The 12,415-nt window shown below is 39.3% G+C and overlaps 1 non-coding gene across 1 annotated transcript; it reads left to right on the top strand.

The window, feature by feature from the left end:
- The first annotated feature begins 2,617 nt into the window (after positions 1–2,617).
- LOC141682879 (small nucleolar RNA R71) lies at positions 2,618–2,724 on the top strand. Its single transcript, XR_012559983.1, has one exon. It is a non-coding gene; the product is annotated as a small nucleolar RNA R71 (small nucleolar RNA).
- The last annotated feature ends 9,691 nt before the right edge of the window (positions 2,725–12,415 follow it).

The raw sequence follows: 12,415 nt of genomic DNA, 5'->3' as shown, positions 1-12,415 counted from the left end.
TTGCAAGCACTCATCAAAATAATCACCGAACACAGAGAAGTCATCCATGAACACCTCCACATTCTGACCAAACATATCAGAGAAGATAGCCATCATGCATCTCTGAAATGTGGCAGGTGTACCACACAACCCAAAAGAAACTCTTCTGAAGGCAAAAGTACCAAACGGACATGTGAAGGTAGTCTTTTCCTGATATTCCTGAGCGATACAAATCTGATTATAACCCGAATAGCCATCCAGAAGACAATAGTATTCATGCCCAGCCAACCTGTCAAGCATCTGATCAATAAAAGGAAGAGGGAAGTGGTCCCTCCTTGTAGCCTTGTTCAACTTCCTGTAATCCATGCAAACTCTCCACCCGTGACTGTTCGAGTAGGGATGAGCTCATTCTTCTCATTAACAACCACGGTGATACCTCCTTTCTTCGGCACACACTGTACTGGGCTCACCCAAGAACTGTCAGAAATGGGATAGATGACCCCTGCATCAAGCCACTTGAGAATTTCCTTCTTCACGACTTCTTTCATAATCGGATTTAGCCTTCCCTGTTGCTCAACAGTAGGCTTGCTACCTTCCTCTAGCAGAATTTTATGCATGCATTAAGAAGGGTTGATTCCCTTGATATCTGCTATAGTCCATTCAATTCCTATTTGAACTCTCTTAGAATTCTTAAGAGCTTTTCATCATCATTACCTGAACGGTCAGATGCAATAATAACAGGAAGAGTAGATGCATCACCTAAAAAAGCATGCCTTAAATGTTCAGGCAATGGTTTAAGCTCAAGTGTAGGAGCTTCCTCAATAGATGGCTTGAGGCGCTTTGGAGACTTGTTCAGCTCCTCCAATCCAAAAGATTCAAAAGGCATATCCGTCCTTCGCTTCCAAGGAGAAGCATTCAAATACTACAATTGCTCATCAGCTTCATCATCTTCACTATCCGAATTCCCCAACAAGGCCTTTTCTAAGGCATCAGGCCTTAGCATATGATCAAGTTCTGAAGTAATCACAGAATCGACCAATTCCACTTTTAAGCACTCCTCATTATCAGTAGGGAATTTCATGGCATTGAAAACATTGAACATCACATCTTGATCCAGTACTCGTAGAGTGAGCTCACCCTTTTGCACATCTATCAAGGTTCGTCTAGTAGCTAAGAATGGTCTTCCCAAGATTATGGGAATCTTCTTATCCTCCTCGAAATCAAGAATTACAAAATCAGCAGGAAAGATGAGTTTATCCACCTTGACCAAAACATCCTCCACAATGCCTCGTGGATATGTAATAGAACGATCGGCCAACTGCAAGGGCATATAAGTAGGCTTTGGATCAGGTAAGTCCAACCTCTTGAAGATACACAAAGGCATCAGATTGATGCTAGCTCCCAAATCGCATAAACACTTGTCAAACGACAAGTTTCCAATAGTGCAAGGAATAGTGAAGCTTCCAAGATCTTTAAGCTTCGAAGGCAACTTTTGTTGCAGCACAGCATTGCATTCCTCCGTGAGAGAAACGGTCTCTAAATCATCGAGCTTCACCTTCCGAGAGAGAATACCTTTTATAAACTTCGCATAGCTAGGCATTTGTTCAAGAGCTTTAGCAAAAGGTATGTTGATATGAAGTTTTTTTAAAACCTCCAAGAACTTAGCAAATTGCTTATCCGGCTTTTGCTTCTACAGCCTCTTAGGAAAAGGAGGCGGATGATAGACCTGTTTTTCCCATGTATTACCCTCAGGAGGAGTGTTGACAACAACTATCTTCCTTGGTCCTACTTCTGCTTCCTTCTGTGCTTCTTCTTCAACTACAACTTCAACTTCTGGAACTGGAGATTTTTCAGGATTTGCAACTTTCCCAGACCTTAATATGATTGCCTTGACCTGCTCTTTAGCTTCCTTTTTTCCTGGTACTTCAGTGTCACTAGGGAGGGTACCAGGTTGTCGATTCATCAAGGCATTGGCAATTTGCCCAATTTGATTCTCCAAGGTCTTGATAGAAACCGCTTGGCTCTTGCACATGAGCCTCAACTCCTCTAATTCAGATTTTTCAATAGATTGTGGTAGCTGCTGAAGTTGGAGTTGTTGTTTTGGTGCATATTGCGGCTGTTGAAAACCAGGCGGTTTGTATTGCTTTGCTGCATACTGCTGATAAGGCTGTTCGACCATATTATGCGTGTTGTTCCAGCTGAAGTTAGGATGATTGTGGTTGTTGGAATGATAGGTGGCTAGTACTGGTTGCTGCGACCTCTGAAAGTTGCTCACGAACTGAACTGATTCACTAGAAATAACACACTGATCAGTCTCATGCGCACCAGCACAAAGTTCACAGACACTAGTGATCTTATTTAACTCCATAATTAGCCAAAAAAATCCACATTCATCGTCAAAGCCTGAAGCTGAGCAGCTATAGCAGTAGCTGTATCAACTTCCAGAATTCCTGCTACTTTGCCTTGAAGCATTCTCTGAGTTGGGTTTTGATATCCATTAGCAGCCATCAGCTCAATCAATTCATAAGCTTCATTGTAGCTTTTAGCCCATAAGGCTCCTCATGATGCTGCATCAAGCATGGGTCTAGAAGTTGCACCCAACCCATTGTAAAAGCAGTTAATGATCATCCAGTCAGGCATCCCATGATGAGGACACTTCCTTGGCATATTTTTATATCGATCCCAAGCCTCACATAAAGATTCTCCAGATTGTTGAGCAAATTGAGTAAGTGCGTTTCTGATTGCAACAGTCTCCGCCATAGGAAAGAATTTATTTAGGAACTTTTGAGCAAGATCCTCCCATTTGGTGATAGACCTTGGTGGTAGAGAATGTAACCAACACTTAGCTTTATCCCGCAGAGAGAATGGGAAAAACCTCAACTTCATAGCATCTTCAGAAACTCCATTGAACTTGAAAGTGTCACAAATCTTGATAAAATCTCTGATGTGCATGTTGGGGTCTTCTATAGGAGAACCCCCAAACGGAACTGAGTTCTATATCATCTGGATCGTGCTGTACTTGATCTCAAAGGTGTTAGCCGCGATGGCTTGCCTGATAATGCTAGACTGGATATCATTGATCTTTGGTTGAGAATAGTCCATCAAAGCCTTCGGATTTACTTCTGGTTCTCCCATTATGACAAGAGCTTCTTCTTCAACTTTTTCTACTTCCTCAAAAACTTCTTGAGCTACTAAAACTTCTTCCTCGGCTTGATCCAGAGTTCTCTTATGAGACCGAGACCGCGTATGTATACACGCTCGCTAGAGTATCTGAAACATGACAAGAAAATAAGTAAGTAACAATGTCCGAGTCAATGAACTCTCACGACCACTGATGACAAACACATAAACTAAAAATTAACACCGAGTCCCCGACAGCGGCGTCAAAAACTTGTTAGGACGAAAACACACGCTAATATTCATGCAAGTACACGCGATCGCAAGTAATATAGAATTATTTCTAGTTCGTTCCCACATAGACTAGTTTAGGTTAATTTCAATTAATGCATTTATGCAACAATGGTATGGTTATTATTCAATGCTAAGACGAATAACAAATTGAGATTGTTTATAACTAAGATATCTAACATGCAATTAACTAAGAGAATTGAGGTTAAATTACTTATATAACACAAATATGGGATACTAACTTCATTACTACTTCATTCAATAGCCTTTTTGTTCTTAACCTTAGCATGCAATGATGATGACACTAATCAGATAACACAAAACTAGTAAACGCCAACTTTCATTATACGAATACCCTACTACCAGACATTCATAAAAAAGATAGAAGCTGAATAGATACCAATTATATTGAGACCCTATATTTCTATAGAATTTGACAACATAAAGGTTTAATGCACAAGTTCTCCATCGTGATTACATAGGGCAACTAAGATAGTTAAAATTACCTACAAATCATGCATAACAAATACATGAACCTATGCTAGCATGGCAAGTTCTAAACCCCTAAATTCACTGTCGCTTCATTAGAGATTAACATGTTATCTTATAAGTTCGCGATGATCATAAGACGAATAAGCACAACCAATACTAGGATATCTTATAATCACCACACACTAAGGTATCGAAAGAAATTAACTAAAGGAATTCATAAGTAAATCCGCTAGAACCCCACAATAATGATTAGCCGATAACCGAACTCATCATCATCGTGGGTTCCGATGAAAGCATGGTATAATAAAATAGGTCTTTACAAACATGAATAATAATCAAAGTACGTTAAACAAGAGTATAGGTTCAACAAACAAAAAAACTAGCATCCAAGATTACAACTTAAAATAAAGAATCACAATGATAAACTAGATCCTCTTGGCCTTGGTTGTATTTGTGCTCCTAGGTCTTTTTGCTGCCTTCTCCTTAATCTCTGTTGTGAAAAACGTCTTTAAGTTGTCTTTATATAGCAGCCCAATCAGAAGAGAAGTCCAGAAAATCACTCTTGTACTTCAAACAGGATTCTGAATTTTCTCCCTGGCGCGGCCACACGCTTCATCAGCGCGGGCGCGCTGTCTTCCTGCCAACCCGGCTCGGGCGCGCTGACATTCTGGAAAAAAAATTCGTCTGCTTGTTTTTCTGGCTGGTTTGAGATGGCAATCCATGAGCTTTTATCAAGGCACCTTCCTAATGCCATTTTAGCATCATTGCAATGCTAAACCTCCTGATTCCTCCAACTATGCCTGAAAATGCAAAAACACTACAAAACACATCAAATAAACAAATAACTCGAGTACAAAACATCAATTCAAGCCTTTATAGAGCATCCTAAGTGGACATAAATGCCACTTAACAACAACTAATCAGATAACACGAAACTAGTAAACGCCAACTTTCGTTGTACGAATACCCTACTACCAGACATCCACAAAAGAGACAGAAGCTGAATAGACACCAAATATATTGAGACCCTATATGTCTATAGAATTTTACAACATAAAGGTTTAATGCACAAGTTATCTATCGTGATTACATAGGGCAAGTAAGATGGTTAAAATTACCTACGAATCATGCATACAAATATACATGAACCTATGCTAGCATGGCAAGTTCTAAACCTCTATATTCACTGTCGTTTCAATAGAGATTAACACACTATCTTATATGTTCACGACGCACATAAGACGAATAAGCACAACCAATACTAGGATATCATACAATCACCACACACTTAGGTATCAAAACAATTGACTATAGAAATCCATAAGTAAATCCGTTAAAACCCCACGATAACGATTAGTTCATAACCGCACTCATCGTCACCATGGGTTCCAATGAAAGCATGATAATAAACTAAGAATAATTAGGTATGAAATAAGTAAATTAATAATAAAGTACGTTAAAAAGAGTATAAGGTTCAACAATAAAGAAAACGAGCATCCAAGATTACAACTTAAGCAAACAATCACAATTAAAAACAAGTTCTTCTTATTTAGCAAAAAAAAAAAAAAAAACAAGTTCTTCTTATCCTTCATTGAATTTGTGCTATTAGGTCTTCTTCTTGCCTTCTCCTGGTCTCCGTTGATAAAAACTTCTTAATTAGGGTATATATAGGGTTCCGGATCAGCAGGGCTCTTTATTTCTCAAAAATCGTGTAATAACTCGAATTTTTGAGACCTTGTAAAATGTTTAATGAATAGTAACCCTGACGAACGGGAAAAACTTTTAAGCCCACACTATGTAATACATGAGAAAATGAGTTTCGGAGTTGATATTATGATTATACGTACCAAATGAGTGTATGTAAACGCTATTAGTTTTCGAAGAAAACGAACTTTGAAAAACGACCATATTTACGACTCGTCGAGGATTACGGGAATCCCAATAAAATTATAAGATTAAAACTCTACGGATTTATATCCAAGTATGATAATTTAAAATATAAGAAATACATACGAAAGGAATTACGTCGTGAACCATTTACGAAGAAGTATTACGAAAACATTTAAGCGACCGAGCGAACGTGTAAAACGATTAAATAAACGTAATGCACTAACAAACCATGGTAAGGAAGTAACCATGGTTACTTTATCAAATAGTGAGCTATATGTAGGATGATCAAGCTAGGCTAATCAAATAGTGAGCTAAACTAGGATGATCAAGCAAGCAAGTCAAATAGTGTGCTACGGAAGCTAGCACAAGTGGGTTAGCTTGTAAGATAGCAAGCTACTTGGATTATCCCTAGGATTTTCAACAAAGAATAAAATCCTAGGATATAATCTAGGATGATATAAAATAAATATAAGATATCACCAATCTCATTTCCTAGAAGTAACCAAGGAAGCAAGCATAAAAATCTCTCCCCCCTTTATTCCTCCATTCGGCCATATCAAGAAAAAAGAGGAAATCAAATTCAAAATCTCAAGTTCTAGCCATGGTAAAATCATCCCTTTAATTCTCAAACTTCCTAACAACCAAACTAAGGTAAGATAATTCTTTCATCTCTTTTTATCAAGGTTTAATGGGTGAAATAAAATCAAGAAAGTTACTAGTGAATAGTATGAATAGTAACTCTTCTTTGGTTTCTTGATTTCAATGGTGGTTTTAGGTTCCAAAAATCATACCAAGCACTCCCAAGACTCCACCATCCTCAAGAACACATCTCAAGCTTTCAATAAAGGTAAGAATCCTTGGCCCAACTTTATTTAACATTCATCTTCAAGATCTATTTAGTATGTAGTTGTGAACCTAGTTTTAGAGTGGATGTTGTTGAAATCTTGATGTTTAGCTAAGTAGATTTAAGGTTGATTGTTGTTGCCTCAAGAAAATGATGTTCTTGAGAGGATTTAGTGTGTTGATTATGATATGATGATTGTTTGTGGTAGTATAGAGGTTTAAGTCGTAATCGAAACTCCGATCGTAAACGTAATCTCGTTAAAACGAACAAAACATAACTTTAAGTTTCTGCAGAAAGTCCTGAATATTCAAACTGTAGTTTCTTAAATAACCCTAGATTATGATAGACAATGTTATAAGTATCGTTTAGGCTCTTGAATCGCTTGATTTTAATTTACGGATCAAAAGTTATGGCCGTTTTACTAAAAGTGATTTACGCGACAAAAACTGCTACGAATTACGAACTTTGAAAATATAAAGGATCGACTTAGAAGTGTTCATAAATCATGAAATTTTTACAGGGAGTAGTATATTGAGTTTCCTAATAAAAATTTTAAGTGAAAATAATGATTTTTCAATTTTATAAAAATATCGGAGCCGAGACCGCGCGATTAGAAACCATTGAATCCATAAGCGGAGCCAACGGCGAAATGAAAGTGAACCTAAGATACTTAGAAAAATGAAGCGACCATGATGTGAATAAGGACTTAAAAGAATTATAAGGGTAATATAAGTTGAGAGGGTGCATAATGAGTAGCGCATGAGTGCGAGTCACCGTAAATTAGAACGGGACCTAATGAAATGAATTGTATTTATGATTATAGATTTCCGAGCGGAACCTAGAGCATTCTCCACCTCGAGATACCCAGGCAAGTTTACAAACCCAACTCCATTTACTGTTGTGTTGTGAGAGGATTGTTTTATTATCATTGCATAAATACCATGCTTGCCATGATACGCAGAGATTGAACTTTTCGCATAATATAGCGATGTTGTACGATAAGTATATGTCGTAAAATATTTAATTCCGCTTTAAGCATGACGTATGATTATAAGACCGAGAGTCGGTCGGGATTTAAGATGAAAACCCAGAGATCATTCCGGTGATATTATAGGACGATTTCAAGTCCATGATGGCACATTTTAAAGGGACTCGATGTCCATTTACGAAACATTAAAATACCTCGAACTTTTATTAAACGATTTCCCAACTATCATATTCCCTCAACTATATTTTATTGTTTGAATAATAAATATTATATACCTATTCCTTTATTATGGGAGAAGTATACTCCAATGATTATTTATTTCAAAACCGATTATACATTAAGGATTATCAATTGCGTAGACATAAACTAGTTCAGGAATATTATTTTAAATATTCTTTTTAAGAGTAAACTCATTCAAGGTTTAATTATTTATTGATTATTATTTAATTAATTATTATTCATTAAAGAGTTTATTTACCCCCCCCCCCCCCGCTATTTAATTATCCGTTGGCAACGGTCAACTCACATCCTTAGTACTTCCTCCAAAAACTTTCGGAAGTACATATATGTATATGAAGTAAAGTTATACCTATCAACAAGAAAAACGCTTGGGGGAACTTCGATGTGGTTCGAGTTCTTGAGACTTGATAGGATCTCCTAAAGGACAAGGGAGGGGTATGATCCATGTACTTCGTGTATTGGATGGACTACTGGTACCGTAGGAGACGGTACAACATGTACCTAAGGACCTGCGAAGTGTGTGTATACCCAAAAATGGGACACGTAGCCCGAATGCGGCAAGGGTGATAACCAGGATACGAAGGTGTCGTCCCTCTACTAGTAGAAAAGATTACTTTATCGCAGTACGACTGATCATCGTATGCGGTGGCTCCAACAAATGTCCTATTCTTCCAATTGAAATTGAGATGCAATACCGTAACCCAAGCCTAGGTGTTGGGTTTACCATTAAGGTATTCGCAGGATAATAAAATTCCTTAAAGAATTGTTTTCATAAGAAGGTGTTTATCACCAAGGAAACTATTTTCAAATAAAACATAAATATCATATATGATGCTTTACGTAAGTTATCATACAGTCATTTTCATACTATACATTATTATGCTGGGCATTATAAGTCACACTTATTTTCTTAAATTGACACAACACAATAGTGAATCAAGATGCCTGCCATGAGAACCACAGCCAGGAAATGGGTAGGAAATGGTCAGCTGTTCCGTAGATTGTTTGGTGTTGTACCACAGGTAGTCCGAATAAGCTGGATTAGTTTTCAGTTGTTTTTATTTCGGCTTATTTATAAGTATGACTTATGTAAGGTAATAAACAAAAAACGTATATTTGACTGACAGACTAGCCTTACTTAAAGGTTACTCTGAGGTAAGACCTAATCACTTTTGGGTTGTAATAATTATCACTTGATGGTTGAATTACTCTAGTTATGAATGGTTCGTTTTCAAGACAATAACCTGTAAGTGTGTGTGTGATAAGTATGGGGTCGTAAAGCGTGAGTATTTATACATTGTAGTACGAGTTATATGATTTTAGTAGTTTAGATAGCATGGCCTCCGAGATTCCTGACCCTGGATTTTGGGGTGCCACAGAAATGGTATCAGAGCCTTAGGTTATCAAATCTTGGAAAAGATAGGATATAAAATAAGCAGACATAAAAATAATAAAATAATCAATTAGAGCTCAAGTCGAGTTCGTCGTCGGACTACACGGGTAGTCTTGACTGTTTTACCCTCAAGGGAATTCCGACTCTAAGTTAGTAACACCTTATCTATTGTGTCAGGTACTAGTGGAGCCTATGGGGGAGGTTGACCCTATTGATGATATTATGGTCTCTGAGCATGACCCCACTCCTGAGCTAGATGACTCACCCATAGATGACTCAGATGATGACCCTACTGAGGATGATCCAGAGGAGGAGACCGACCTTCTTATTCCCATAGCTCATGACGTAGAGATGACCCAGGGAGATGGCGTAGGCTGGAGGGATGTAGAGATGTACCCTCACCCGACCATTCGCTCTTCTACCCCACCCCCAGGGATTCAAAGCCCTATGCCCTATACTAATGATGATGATGAGGATGGGATATATGCACAGGTCTACGAGGCTTACGACATATCCTCTAGCGACCCAGACTCACCTCTACCACCCCCGGCGACCATGCATGTAGTTGTACACGACTGGGTGGTGACTCAGCTTAACGCTGAGATCACTGCGGCATCTGCCCCCATTGCGGAGTTACGTCAGGCATTGACAGCTGAGAGAGCCATCCGACTAGGATACCCAGGGGATTTCAGAGCTGCCTCCCTAGCCCTAGCCCACAGAGAGGTCGATGGGATCGAGCTCCATACCCGGGTTCAGATGAGGATGACAGTGATTGGAGGATACATCCCGGTAGTTGATTCAAAGCTCATGTTGGTAGGAGCGATGAGGAGCGTGCGTGACCTCACACGCAGTGACAGTGACTTAGAGACTAGTGACTAGATATGGACCTTGAAGAAGGCTGGGTGACTTGTCACCAATTATGATAGGATAGCTAGTAGTAGATAGCGTTCCTAGCCCTTCAGGGTACATGGCTATATATTTTCATTTCAGTATTCAGGACAAGTAGTGATGTATTATAATCAGGCATGTATGAACTCAACTAGTTATTTGTCCCCCAGATATAAGTGGGAGACCTTAAGAATTATATATCTAAGCAGTTATTAAGAAATTGATGTCCATATTATTGCACCTTATAAAAACATGCTAGATAATAGACGACATGCTACATATGAATAAATTAATCCAATTATAAAATATTGCAACTATGTTGACAAATCTTCATTATCAGAACGATGCCACCCCGTAGAAGAGGAACCGGGGCACAGCCTGCAGAATCTGTTAACCAACAACGGAATTAACCTGACCCTGTAGTGAATGAAGACAGTGAAGAGGACCTATACTATAACGAATATGAAGAGGAAGAATTTGTAGAAGAAGAGGCTGAGGATACCCATCAGGGAGGGAACCCCGTGAATGAATTTATGGAACTGTTAAGAGCAAATCTGAACCAACAGCCTATTCCACCACAGCCACATGCTGCCCAACAGACTGCAGCCACTACCTTTAGGGCCTTCAAATCTCTCAAACCCCCAGAGTTTCTAGGATCTGCCAACCCCGTTGAGGCACAGGCCTAGCTCAAAGAGATAGAAAAGTCCTTCGAGATACTAGGTGTAGAGGAACAATACAAGACCATTTTCGCTTCTTACATGCTGAAAGGAGAAGCTAACTACTGGTGGGAGTCCAAACGAAACCTAGAGACTGATGTTGTGATCCCATGGGATAGATTTACCCGACTGTTCTTAGACAAGTATTTCCCTAGGTTTATGGAAACCCAGATGGAGATTAACTTTCTGGAGTTGAAACAGGATAAGATGACTGTGGTAGAATATGAGGCCAAGTTTACTGAGTTGTCGAGATTTGTGCCTGAGTTTGTGAATACCGAAGAGAAGAAAGCACGAAGGTTTTAGCTTGGTCTGAAATAATGGATCCAAAACCGAGTGGCAATGTTAGAGCTGACAGACTATGCGACCTTAGTGCAGAAAGCCTCGATTATTGAAGCTAGCAGTGAGAAGAGTGTGAGGGAAAAAGAAAATAGGAAGAGAAAGATAGGAAGCCAAGGAATAGGAACCGGGAACAGGAGCCTTCCAAGCAGGTTCGTCAGGGGAGTAGTGTCCCAACCTGCACGAGGCCCCGGATTTAGAAAGACCCCAAGTGAGAGTGTTGGCCAGGGCGACGGACAATCTAGGGCAACATTTTATAGCCAACCACGTGCCCCAATACTAGAATGTTAGACATGCGGAAAAAGACACCTTGGGGTGTGCACCCAGGCAAGAGCCCCTCTGAAATGTTACAGGTGCGACCAACCCGGACACCTTGCCAACAACTGTCCCCAATACAGCAAGACATATTTCCAATGTGGGAAAGTAGGACATATGAGGAAGGATTGCCCAACAATGAAGCCCCCAGCCTCAGGGATGAGCAGAGCTGCATCCAATCGACCCCCAGCTATAAGGACCTTCAACATGACAGTTCAGGATGTTGTTCGAAACACTGATGTGATAGCAGGTACCCTTTTGTTAAATTCCGAACATGCAAATGTACTATTTGATTCTGTAGCAACCAAGTCCTTTATATCTCAAGATTTTGCTAAAAAGTTAAAACTTAATGCCATACCCTTACGTGAGATATTACAAGTGGAAATAGCAAACAAAGAAATAATTCCTGTGAATCAAGTACACCCTAAGTGTAAGTTGAAATTAGAAGGGAAGGTCTTCGAGGTTGACCTAATCCCATTTGTGTTAGGAAAATTTGATGTAATCTTAGGAATGGATTGGTTATCCAGTAACGGAGAGCAAATAGATTGTGAACAGTAGATAGGTCAACGACAGGACCAGAAATTTCTGACCATGCTACAGGCAAAAAGATTGTTGAGGAAAGGAAACGAGGCCTATTTGGCTTATGTGGTAGATACCAAGAAGGAAGTCCCTAATATACATGACATACCCGTAGTGAACGAATTCGAGGATGTATTTCCAGAAAACTTACCAGGATTGCCACCTGACGGGGAAATAGAATTTGCTATAGAATTAGCACCAGGAACGACACCAGTATCCAAGGCCTCATATAGGCTAGCCCCGGTTGAGATGAAGGAACTAGCTTCTCAACTGCAAGAGTTGTTAGATAATGGAATGATAAGACCCAGTGTGTCGCCATGGGGAGCGCCAGTAATGTTCGTAAAGAA

The sequence above is a fragment of the Apium graveolens genome, chromosome 1 (genome assembly GCF_009905375.1).
Source record: "Apium graveolens cultivar Ventura chromosome 1, ASM990537v1, whole genome shotgun sequence".
NCBI lineage: Eukaryota > Viridiplantae > Streptophyta > Magnoliopsida > Apiales > Apiaceae > Apium > Apium graveolens.
This window is presented reverse-complemented; position numbering and strand designations above follow the sequence as displayed.